Source organism: Triticum dicoccoides, chromosome 2A (genome assembly GCF_002162155.2).
Source record: "Triticum dicoccoides isolate Atlit2015 ecotype Zavitan chromosome 2A, WEW_v2.0, whole genome shotgun sequence".
In the NCBI taxonomy this organism is placed as follows: Eukaryota; Viridiplantae; Streptophyta; class Magnoliopsida; order Poales; family Poaceae; genus Triticum; species Triticum dicoccoides.
The window spans coordinates 27,109,470-27,120,984 of record NC_041382.1 but is presented as its reverse complement, the minus strand read 5'-3'; the positions used below and the strand labels follow the sequence as shown (position 1 = coordinate 27,120,984).

Below are 11,515 nucleotides of genomic sequence, written 5' to 3'. Positions count from 1 at the left end.
AGTCGGCCCCCTCCCAATTCTGATTGAGCTTGGGGTGGGGGGGGGGCGCCCCTCCCTTGCTCCTTTCCCCTCCTTTCCACTAAAGCCCATTAAGGCCCATATACCTCCCGGGGGAGGGGTCCGATAAGCTTCTGGTGCTCCGGTATTATCCCGATCTCACCCAGAACCACTCGGGCATCCAAATATAGTCCTACTCCCCCCTTGGGTGCGCCTCCTCCCCTTGGCCGGCCCTCTCCTCCCCCCTTTATATACGGTGAAGAGTGGCACCCTATAGACACAACAATTGACCTCTTGGATCTTTTAGCTGTGTGCGGTGCCCCTCTCCACCATAGTCCACCTCGATAATATCGTAGTTGTGCTTAGGCGAAGCCCTACGACGGTAGAACATCAACATCGTCACCACGCTGTCATGCTGATGGAACACTCCCTCAAAGCTCAGCTGGATCGGAGTTCGAGGGATGTCATCGAGTTGAACGTGTGCAGAACTCGGAGGTGCCGTGCGTTCGGTACTTGATCGGTCGGGTCGTGAAGACATACGACTACATCAACCGTGTTGTGTGAACGCTTCCGCTTTCGGTCTACGAGGGTACGTGGACACACTCTCCCCTCTCGTTGCTATGCATCATCATGATCTTGCGTGTGCGTAGGAAATTTTTTGAAATTACTACGTTCCCCAACATGTCCTTCTTCGTGCCTGCCCAGGCGTCGCCCTCCAACCACAACGACTTTCTCCGGTGCCTCTCGACGAACATCCCCAGCCAGCTCGTGCAAACGCCGAGCTTGCCGTTGTTCAAGTAGCTCCTGGTATCGTCCATCAGGAACGCCAGGTTCGTGGCGCGAGCCACGGCAAGGCCGCCGCTCTGCATCATGACGCCCACCAACGCGTCGCATGTCCATGCCGCCGTGCGCTGCGGGCGCCGCCACAGCGTGTGCGTCCGCGTGCGCAACGGCGGGCGCAATTGTGAGCGCCTCTCGTACAGATCAGGCAGCCCCAACAGCGAGGGATTCGCGGTGATCGACCTCGCCAAGCTCCACGCCGTTCGCGTGAACCCACAAGAGGCCACAGCCTAGGTCGACTCCGGGGCGGGGATCAGGGAGCTCTACTACCATGTCGCCATGGCGGCGCCTGGGCTGGGCTTCCCGGCTGGCGTGTGCCCGACCGTGGGCGTGGGGGACATCTTCAGCAGCGGCGGCATAGGCCTGATGATGCGCAAGCATGGTCTCTCCGCCGACAACGTGTTGGATGCCACCATGGTCGATGCTAAAGGGAACCTCCTGGCGGACAAGAAGGCCATGGGGGATGACCTCTTCTGGGCCATCCGCGGTGGCGGCGGTAATTTCAGCATCGTGCTGTCGTGGAAGGTGAGGCTGGTGCCTGTTCCACCGACGGTGACCTTCTTCAGAGTCACCAAGACCATGGACCAGGGCGCAGTCGACGCCGTGACCAAATGGCAAACGGTCACGCCGGTTCTCCCCGACGACCTTAGCGTATGTGTCATCGTGCAAAACCGTCAGGCTAACTTCCAGGCCCTGTACGTCGACAACAGCAGCGCAGCGGTGGCGACGATGGGGAGCCGGTTCCTAGAGCTCGGGGTGACATGTGCCAACTGAAGGAAATATGTCCTAGAGGCAATAATAAAGTTATTATTTGTTTCCTTATTTCATGATAAGTGTTTATTATTCGTGCTAGAATTTTATTAACCGGAAACATAATACATGTGTGAATACATAGACAAACATAGTGTCACTATATGCCTCTACTTGACTAGCTCATTGATCAAAGATGGTTAAGTTTCCTTACCATAGACATGAGTTGTTATTTGATCAATGAGATCACATCATTAGGAGAATGATGTGATTGACTTGACCCATTCCGTTAGCTTACCACTTGATCGTTTGTTTACTGCTATTACTTTCTTCATGACTTATACATGTTCTTATGACTATGAGATTATGCAACTCCCGAATACCGGAGGAACACTTTGTGTGCTACCAAACGTCACAACGTAACTGGGTGATTATAAAGGTGCTCTACAGGTGTCTCCGATGTTACTTATTGAGTTGGCATAGATCAAGATTAGGATTTGTCACTCCGATTGTCGGAGAGGTATCTCTGGGCCCTCTCGGTAATACACATCACTATAAGCCTTGCAAGCATGATAACTAATGAGTTAGTTACGGGATCATGTATTACGGAATGAGTAAAGAGACTCGCCAGTAACGAGATTGAACTAGGTATTGGGATACGGATGATCAAATCTCGGGCAAGTAACATACCGATGACAAAGAGAACAACGTATAGTGTTATGCGGTTTAACCGATAAAGATCTTTGTAGAATATGTAGGAACCAATATGAGCATCCAGGTTCCACTATTGGTTATTGACCGGAGACGTGTCTCGGTCATGTCTACACAGTTCTCGAACCCGTAGGGTCCGCACGCTTAAAGTTCTGTGACGATCGGTTTTAGGAGTTTATCCGTTTTGATGTACCGTTTGTAGTTCAGAGTCCCGGATGTGATCACGGACATGACGAGGAGTCTCGAAATGGCCGAGACATAAAGATTTATATATTGGAAGCCTATATTCGGATATCGGAAGTGTTCTGGGTGAAATCGGGATTTTAACGGAGTACCGGGTGTCGTGGGTTTGTCACGGCAGATGTCCTCGTGAAAGGACTTAGTTGTGGAGCCCTCGCAACGGGTTATCCTAAAGGCGTTAAACCGGACAAGGGGACACGGGAGTTTATACTAGTTCGGCCCCTTCGATGAAGGTAAAAGCCTACGTCTAGTTGTGATTGGTATTGCTAGGGTTTCGAAGGCCAGAGAGCGAATCCGCTTTGTCTGGCTTTCGAGTTGTTGTTGTCTGTCCCTAAACTGCGGTCGGGTCGTCCCTTTATATACATAGGTTGACGCCCGCCGGGCTATAGAGTCCCGAAGCCGGTTTATAAACGTATCCGGTTCAGCCTCTCTCTTTCTATCTTATTGTACAAGTTACATGACTAGGCCGGTTTACATTTACATACTGTAACTCGCCTTTGGGCCCTCCGTAAAGCGCTAGCATCTTTACGTCTTCATGGGATTCTAATCTTCAAGGAGTCAACCCGGCTACATAAGGCCGGTTTACCTCCAGTAGTAATATCCCCAACATTAGGCTCCAGATTGGTTTGAATTTGTTCATGTCAATCTTCCACACTTTAGAAAAAATCTTCTCTCTTGTCTTCATTTTTGCTCTTGTAAACCGCCGTGATGTCATACTTCAAAATTACGATTAAAAAGTCCCGACATCATCCGTCCGTTGATATCAGAGATTTCCTTCATTTAATATATATCCAGTTATCGAGGCGACACCTTTATTAACTTATCCATTTTTTGGACTCCTCAATTCCCGCACTTGCCATTTTTCACTTCGCCTTATAAATAGGATCGAGGGGTCATTTTCACTGTTTCCCCCCGTGCCTCTTCGCATCGTCTTCCTTGCGCTGCTCAGCCTATGGAACTCCGCCGCCACCGTCGACCGTCGTTTCTGCTCCGACCTCGGCCGCTGCATCGCCCTGAACGCACCAGAGAACTGCGGCGCCCTTCCGCTTCCTCACTAGCTCTGGTAAGTTCTTTGCTTTTTTCACCATAGATCTGTTCTAGGGTTTCGATATTCCTCGTAGTTCTTCCGAAGTTCATTAGTGCTATTCTTCCATGTTCTTCCTTTAATAGATGGACACTTTATGCTTGATACATCTCTTACCGTAGCTTACCTACCATGATCATCACAAATCTTTATGCGCAAAGAATTGATCTGTCTGTCAAAAATTGCTTCAGTTCTGCACCCCTTCAAGATCCAATTATTTTTTCTTTTCTGTCTTATCTCTAGATCCGAAAGTTTTATACATCACTGTGAGATCTATTTCTCCTCGCATCAATATAAGAGATTTGACATTGGATAAATAGTCTATGCCATTAGCCCTCTGATAAACCGGAAGAGCATGTTACCTTCATAATTACGCTCCGGTTTAACATTGTCTGATCAATCATGCGCTAGCATTACCTTCTTTCTCATTATACTAGTCTCCGGGTTGTACCATTTATTGTATTAGTACGTTTCTTACTCCCTTGTCTCTTGTGTATGATCATGCATAATTTATAAACCGGCCTTTCATTTTCAGTTTGTTCGCTTTGCAATGGCCAAACAATTCACTGCCTGCAACTGGGCTCGTTCCCGGGTTACTGAGGCTCAACTGGATGAGATGGTTAGTATCGGCTCTCTGCCTAAGAAAACGGAGATCAAATGGCGAGCCCCAGGAACTGAGAATCCTCCAACCCCAAGACAAGGCAAAGTGGTAATCTTTGTTGACCATATAGGCCGTGGTTTCAAACCGCCAGGGTCAAAATTTTATCGAGATGTGCTTGCCAGCTTCCAACTGCATCCACAAGATATTGGTCCCAATTCAGTCTCCAACTTATGCAATTTCCAAGTCTTCTGTGAAGCCTATTTACAGGAAGAACCAACTACAGAATTGTTTCGGGATTTCTTTCACTTAAACCGGCGTACAGAGTTTGTGAATGGCCCGAACACAGAGCTTGGTGGTGTTTCGATTCAAAAGCGGAAAGAAGTGGAATTTCCTCATGCCAAACACCATAGCCACCCAAAGGAATGGAACCAAACATGGTTCTATTGCAGAGACACTTCGCCTGAAGATGAGAATCCCCTCCCCGGCTTCCGAGATCATAGATTATCCAATACTCACCCAATGCCACAACGCCTGAGCTCCTCAGAAAGGGCAAAATATGCTCCTCAAATCGCCAAGCTCCGGGCCTTTATGGCAAACGGTTTAACAAGTGTGGATTTTGTACACTGTTGGATATCCTGGAGTATCTTGCCGCTAAGCCAGCGTCCCGGTTTAATGTGCAAATATACCTGATTATCTGAGGAAGAAGTTACTGAAGGTGTAAAGAAGATTCTGAATGAATCGGAACTGGTCTGTAATCAAACCGGTCTGAGTCTCTTATACACCAAGAACAAACCGCCTGCTGTAAGCATTACACTTCCTCTTCATCTCTAATATCTTTGACTTATACAAGCTGTAACCCTTCTTATTTATATGTATAGGGTGATGCCCCTTCTGGAAACGGAAATCCATAGAGAAAGCGGCAAAGCCAACTGGAGACAAAGTGGCCAAGCCAACCCGCCGGAAGACCAAAGCCCTAAAACGGACGTCAAAGCGGAAAACGGATGACCGGATTAATATGGAGCTTGATGATGATACTGATGACCTAGAAGCTGAGCTAGAACTTGACTCACTTGGCTCTCTTTTTATGCATCTTGTTAACAATGATCTTCCTCAGGAGGAGGCCGAAGCTAGTCGGGCTGGGGACGTAGAGGTAATTACCCTTTCCTCTGGTTCAGACTCTATGCCAACCCAAAAACCTCGCCAAACAATCCGGAAAGTAAGCTTTTCTCATCCTCTTGCTCACTTGGATCCAACATTTATTTTGAAGACTCAACAGTATGAGGCTCGCCTGACAACTCGGCACAGTGGCCAACATGTCACCTCTACCGGTTTTCCTGATAATCCGGTTCAGAAGCGTCGGTCTGAGGTCTCTCCTACTTCTGACCATTCTTACCCCAAGGCAGGTTATTTTAGACAGCCTCTTAATCCGTCCGATTCAAATTATCAGGTGACACCTCCTTCCTCTTCTGGTGAATCGACATCAATTCAACTCCCCCCTTTGAAAATTGTGGTTGGGTGAGTTACTAAAAACCTTTCCTTTCAATGCGCCCTACATCTTTTGAATAGGATGTTAACCCTTTTTATTCTGTTTGCAGGGCCAAAGCCAGACCCAGCAAGAAAGCTCGAGTCACCAATCCGCCAGAAGACCCTGTTGCTGAAGAAGAAGAAGAACCAAGAGTTGAACCGGAGCAAACTGGTGAAACGGAAGGCCTCCATCCTGAAACAACTTTTGATGATCCGCCCCTTGACGGCCAACATACTGACGAACCCACAGATGTTGAGCCTGCCACCCCTGATGCTGAACCGGCAGAACCAAACCGGGCTAATTGAATGAAAGACACTGAAATTCCATCATCATCCACCCAAAATCCTGAAGGCCAAGGCGATGATGTTATTATTACTGGAGCAGGCCACAGTTCTCCTGGTCATCCCATCATTTTGGCTCAGCATAGTGCCAAAGAAGAGCAAATTGCCAGGGATAAAGGTAAATGGAGCAGCGACTTATCAAACTATGCTCATCTTAACGTTGATGAGATTCATTCCAGCTTCTTGAACCGTCTGCACTCAAACCAGGATTATGAAGCCGGTTTGGTGAATTTGATGAAAGAACGATATGAGGTAAATTCTTCTCCCTTGCACATTGATTTATAGCTAAAATACAATTCCAAGTAGCCCCCAAGAGCCGTTTTATGATTGTCAATCATAAACTGGGTCTTTGTAATACTTTAAGCATCCCATCATTAATCCTTGCCAAGGCGTGTCTTCAATCATAGATAAAACTCATGTTTGAAAAATTAGACAACGTTCTGTTGTTGGGGAACGTAGCAATAATTCAAAATTTTCCTACGTGTCACCAAGATCAATCTAGGAGATGCTAGCAACTAGAGAGAGGGAATGCATCTTCATACCCTTGAAGATCGCTAAGCGGAAGCGTTACAAGAACGCAGTTGATGGAGTCGTACTCGCGGCGATTCAGATCACGGAAGATCCGATCTAGCGCCGAACGGACAGCGCCTCCGCGTTCAACACACATACAGCCCGGGGGCGTCTCCTCCTTCTTGATCCAGCAAGGGGAGAGGAGAAGTTGAGGGAGAACTCTAGCAGCACGACGGCATGGTGGCAATGGAGCTCGTGGTTCTCTAGCAGGGCTTCGCCAAGCACTATGGAGGAGGAGGAGGTGTAGGAGGAGGGAGGGCTGCGCCAGGGAAGAGGTGTGGCTTCCCTCCCACCCCTCCACTATATATAGGGGCAAGGGGAGAGGGGGAGGCGCCCTAGGGTTTCCCCTAGGGGGCGGCGGCCAAGCAGATTGGATCACCCTAGGGAAAATCCTAGGGAGACTTGCCCCCCAAGCCAAGCAGGTGGAGGCTTGCCTCCCAAGCCTGGTGGAGGCGCCCCACCTCCCCAAGTAACATGGGAAAGGGTGTGGGGGCGCACCACCCCTTAGTGGGCTGGTTTGCCCCTTCCCCTTTGGCCCATGAGGCCCTCCAACACTTGTCGGGGCTCCCGAAACACCTTTCGGTCATGCTCGCCATAGCCTGGTACCTCCAGAACACTTCCGGACTCCAATACCCTTCGTCCAATATATCAATCTTCACAGCCGGACCATTCCGGAACTCCTCGTGATGTCCGGGATCTCATCCAGGACTCTGAACTACCTTCGGTAACCACATACTATTTCCCATAACAACTCTAGCGTCACCGAACCTTAAGTGTGTAGACCCTACAGGTTCGGGAACCATGCAGACGTGACCGAGACACCTCTCCGGCCAATAACCAATAGCGGGATCTGGATACCCATATTGGCTCACACATGTTCCACGATGATCTCATCGGATGAACCACGATGTCGGGGATTCGATCAATCCCGTATTCAATTCCCTTTGTCAATCGGTATGTTACTTGCCCGAGATTCGATCGTCGGTATCCCAATACCTTGTTCAATCTCGTTACCGGCAAGTCACTTTACTCGTTCCGTAACGCATGATCCCGTGACTAACTGCTTAGTCACATTGAGCTCATTATGATGATGCATTACCGAGTGGGCCCAGAGATACCTCTCCGTCATATGAAGTGACAAATCCCAGTCTCGATTCGTACCAACCCAACAGACACTTTCGGAGATACCTGTAGTGCACCTTTATAGCCACCCAGTTACGTTGTGACCTTTGGTACACCCAAAGCACTCCTACGGTATCCGAGAGTTGCACAATCTCATGGTCTAAGGAAATGATACTTGACATTAGAAAAGCTTTAGCATACGAACTACACGATCTTGTGCTAGGCTTAGGATTGGGTCTTGTCCATCACATCATTCTCCTAATGATGTGATCCTGTTATCAACGACATCCAATGTCCATGGTCAGGAAACCGTAACCATCTATTGATCAACGAGCTAGTCAACTAGAGGCTTACTAGGGACATGGTGTTCTCTATGTATCCACACATGTATCTGAGTTTCCTATCAATACAATTCTAGCATGGATAATAAACGATTATCATGAACAATGAAATATAATATAATAATAACCAATTTATTATTGCCTCTAGGGCATATTTCCAACAGTCTCCCACTTGCACTAGAGTCAATAATCTAGTTCACATCGCCATGTGATTAACACTCACAGGTCACATCGCCATGTGACCAACATCCAAAGAGTTTACTAGAGTCACTAATCTAGTTCACATCACTATGTGATTAACACTCAATGAGTTCTGGGTTTGATCATGTTATGCTTGTGAGAGAGGTTGTAGTCAACGGGTCTGCCATATTCAGATCCCTATGTATTTCGCAAAACTTTATGTCATATCGTAGATGCTGCTACCACGTTCCACTTGAAGCTATTCCAAATTGTTGCTCCATTATACGTATCCGGTATCTCTACTCAGAGCTATCTGGATAGGTGTTAAGCTTGCATCGATGTAACTCTTTACGTCGAACTCTTTATCACCTCCATAACCGAGAAACATTTCCTTATTCCTCTAAGGATAATTTTGACCGCTATCTGGTGATCCACTCCTAGATCACCTTTGTACCCTCTTGCCAGACATGTGGCAAGGCACACATCTGGTGCGGTACTCAGCATGGCATACCGTATAGAGCCTATGACAAAAGCATAGGGGACAACCTTCGTCCTTCCTCTTTCTTCTACCGTGGTCAATCTTCGAGTCTTACTCAACTTCACACCTTACAACTCAGGTAAGAACCCCTTCTTTGACTGATCTATTTTGAACTCCTTCAAAAACATGTCAAGGTATGCGTTCTTTGAAAGTATCATTAGGCGTTTTGATCTATCTCTATAGATCTTGATGCCCAATATGTAAGCAGCTTTATCCAGGTCTTCCTTTGAAAATCACTCTTCAAACAACCGTTTATGCTTTCCAGAAATTCTACATTATTTCGAATCAACAATATGTCATATACTTATCAGAAATGTTGTAGTGCTCCCAGTCACTTTCTTGTAAATACAAGTTTCTAGCAAACATTGTATAAACCTAAAAGCGTTGATCATGCCATCAAAGCATATATTCCGACTCCGAGATGCTTGCTCTAGCTAGTCCATAGAAGGATTGTTGGAGCCAGCATACCTTTTAGCATCCTTAGGATCGACAAAACCTTTTATTGTATCACATACAACTTTTTCTTATGAAAACTGGTAAGAAAACTTGTTTTGACATCCATCTGTCAGATTTCATAATCGAAAAATACAGCTAATGCTAACATGATTCCGACGGACTTAAGCATCGCTACGGGTGAGAAATTCTCATCGTAGTTAACTCCTTGAACTTGTGAAAAGACTCTTTCCCACAAGTCGAGCTTCATAGATGGTAACATTACCGCCCACGTCCGTCTTCTTCTTAAAGATCCATTTATCTCAATGTCTTGCCGATCATTGGGAAAGTCCACCAAAGTCCATACTTTGTTCTGATACATGGATCCTATCTCGGATTTCATGGCTTCTAACCATTTGTCAGAATACGGGCCTACCATCGCTTCTCCATAGCTCGTAGGTTCATTGTTGTCTAACAACATGATATCTAAGACATGATTACCGTACCACTCAGGAGTAGTACATATCCTTGTCGACCTACAAGGTTCGATAGCAACTTGATCCGAAGCTTCATGATCACTATCATTAACTTCCTATTCAACAGACGTAGGCGCCACAGAAAACATCTTTCTGTGTTGCATCACTCTCCGGTTGAAGTAAAGGTTCGACAACCTCATCAAGTTCTATCTTCCTCCCACTCAATTCTTTCGAGAGAAACTCCTTCTCGAGACAGGACCCGTTCTTAGTGACAAACAATTTGCCCTCGGATCTGAGATAGAAGGTGTACCCAACTGTCACATTTGGGTATCCTATGAAGATGTGTTTGTCCGCTTTGGGTTCGAGCTTCTCCGGCTGAAGCCTTAAGCATCGCAGCCCCAAACATTAAGAAACGACAACTTTGGTTTCTTGCCAAACCAATGTTCGACGTCGTCTCAACGGACTTAGATGGTGCCCTATCTAAAGTGAATGCAGCTGTCTCCAACGCATAACCTCAAAATGAAAACGGTAGATCGGCAAGAGACATCATAGATCGCACCATCTCTCATAGGGTTTGATTACGACGTCCGGACACACCATTACCCTGTGGTGTTCCAGGTGGCTTCAACTGTGAAACAATTCCACAATGTCTTAAGTGTTTGCCAAACTCATAACTCAGAAATTCTCATTGATCAGATCGTAGGAATTTGATCTTCCTGTTATGATGATTCTTAACTTCACTCTGAAATCGCTTGAACTTTTCAAACGTTTCAGACTTGTGCTTCATTAAGTAAATATACCTATATCTACTCAAATCGTCAGTGAAGATGAGAAAATAGCGATATCCAGCGCACGCTTCAATTCTCATTGGATCACACGCATCAGCATGTATGATTTCCAACAAGTCACTTTCCCATTTCATTGTACCTGAAAACGGGGTCTTAGTCATCTTGCCCATGAGGCATGGCTCGCATGTGTCAAGCGATTCAAAATCAAGTGACTCCAAACATCCATCGACATGGAGTTTCTTCATGCATCTTACGCCAATATGACCTAAGTGGCAGTGCCACAAGAAAGTGGTACTATCATTAATAACTCTACATCTTTTCACGTGAACATGTGTATTACCACGACCGAGATTCAATGAACCATTCACATAGGGTGCATGACCATGAAAGGTATTATTCATGTAAACAGAATAACCATTATTCTCTAACTTAAATGAATAACAGTATTGCAATGAACATGATCTAATCATATTCATGCTCAACGTAGACACCTGATAACATTTATCTAGGTTCAATACTAATCCCGAAGGCGGATGGAGCGTGCGATGGTGATCTCATCAACTTTGGAAACACTTCCAACACACATCGTCACCTCGCCCTTAGCCAGTCTCCGTTTAGTCCGTAGCTTTTGCTTCAAGTCACCAATAATAGCAACTGAACTGATATCCAATACCCAGGTGCTACCAGGAGTACTAGTGAGCACTAGTAGAAAAGGGGGCTTTGGTCCAGGCCGGGTAAGCCCATTAGTCCCGGTTTAGTCCAGAACCGGGACCAATGGGTGCATTTATCCCGGTTCGTGTGGCTACGGCATTAGTCCCGGTTCACCTGGTCCCTTTAGTCCCGGTTCGTGCCATGAACCGGGACTAAAGGGTGCGATGCCCATTAGTCCCAGTTGGTGGCACCAACAAGTACGAAAGGTTAGACCTTTAGTCCCGGTTGGTGCCACCAACCGGGACTAATGGGCTTTTAGGCATTAGTA

General features: G+C 46.7%; 1 pseudogene; it reads left to right on the top strand.

Moving 5' to 3' along the window:
• LOC119358744 overlaps nucleotides 1–11,515 on the top strand; it is a 33,972-nt pseudogene that overhangs the window by 6,121 nt on the left and 16,336 nt on the right.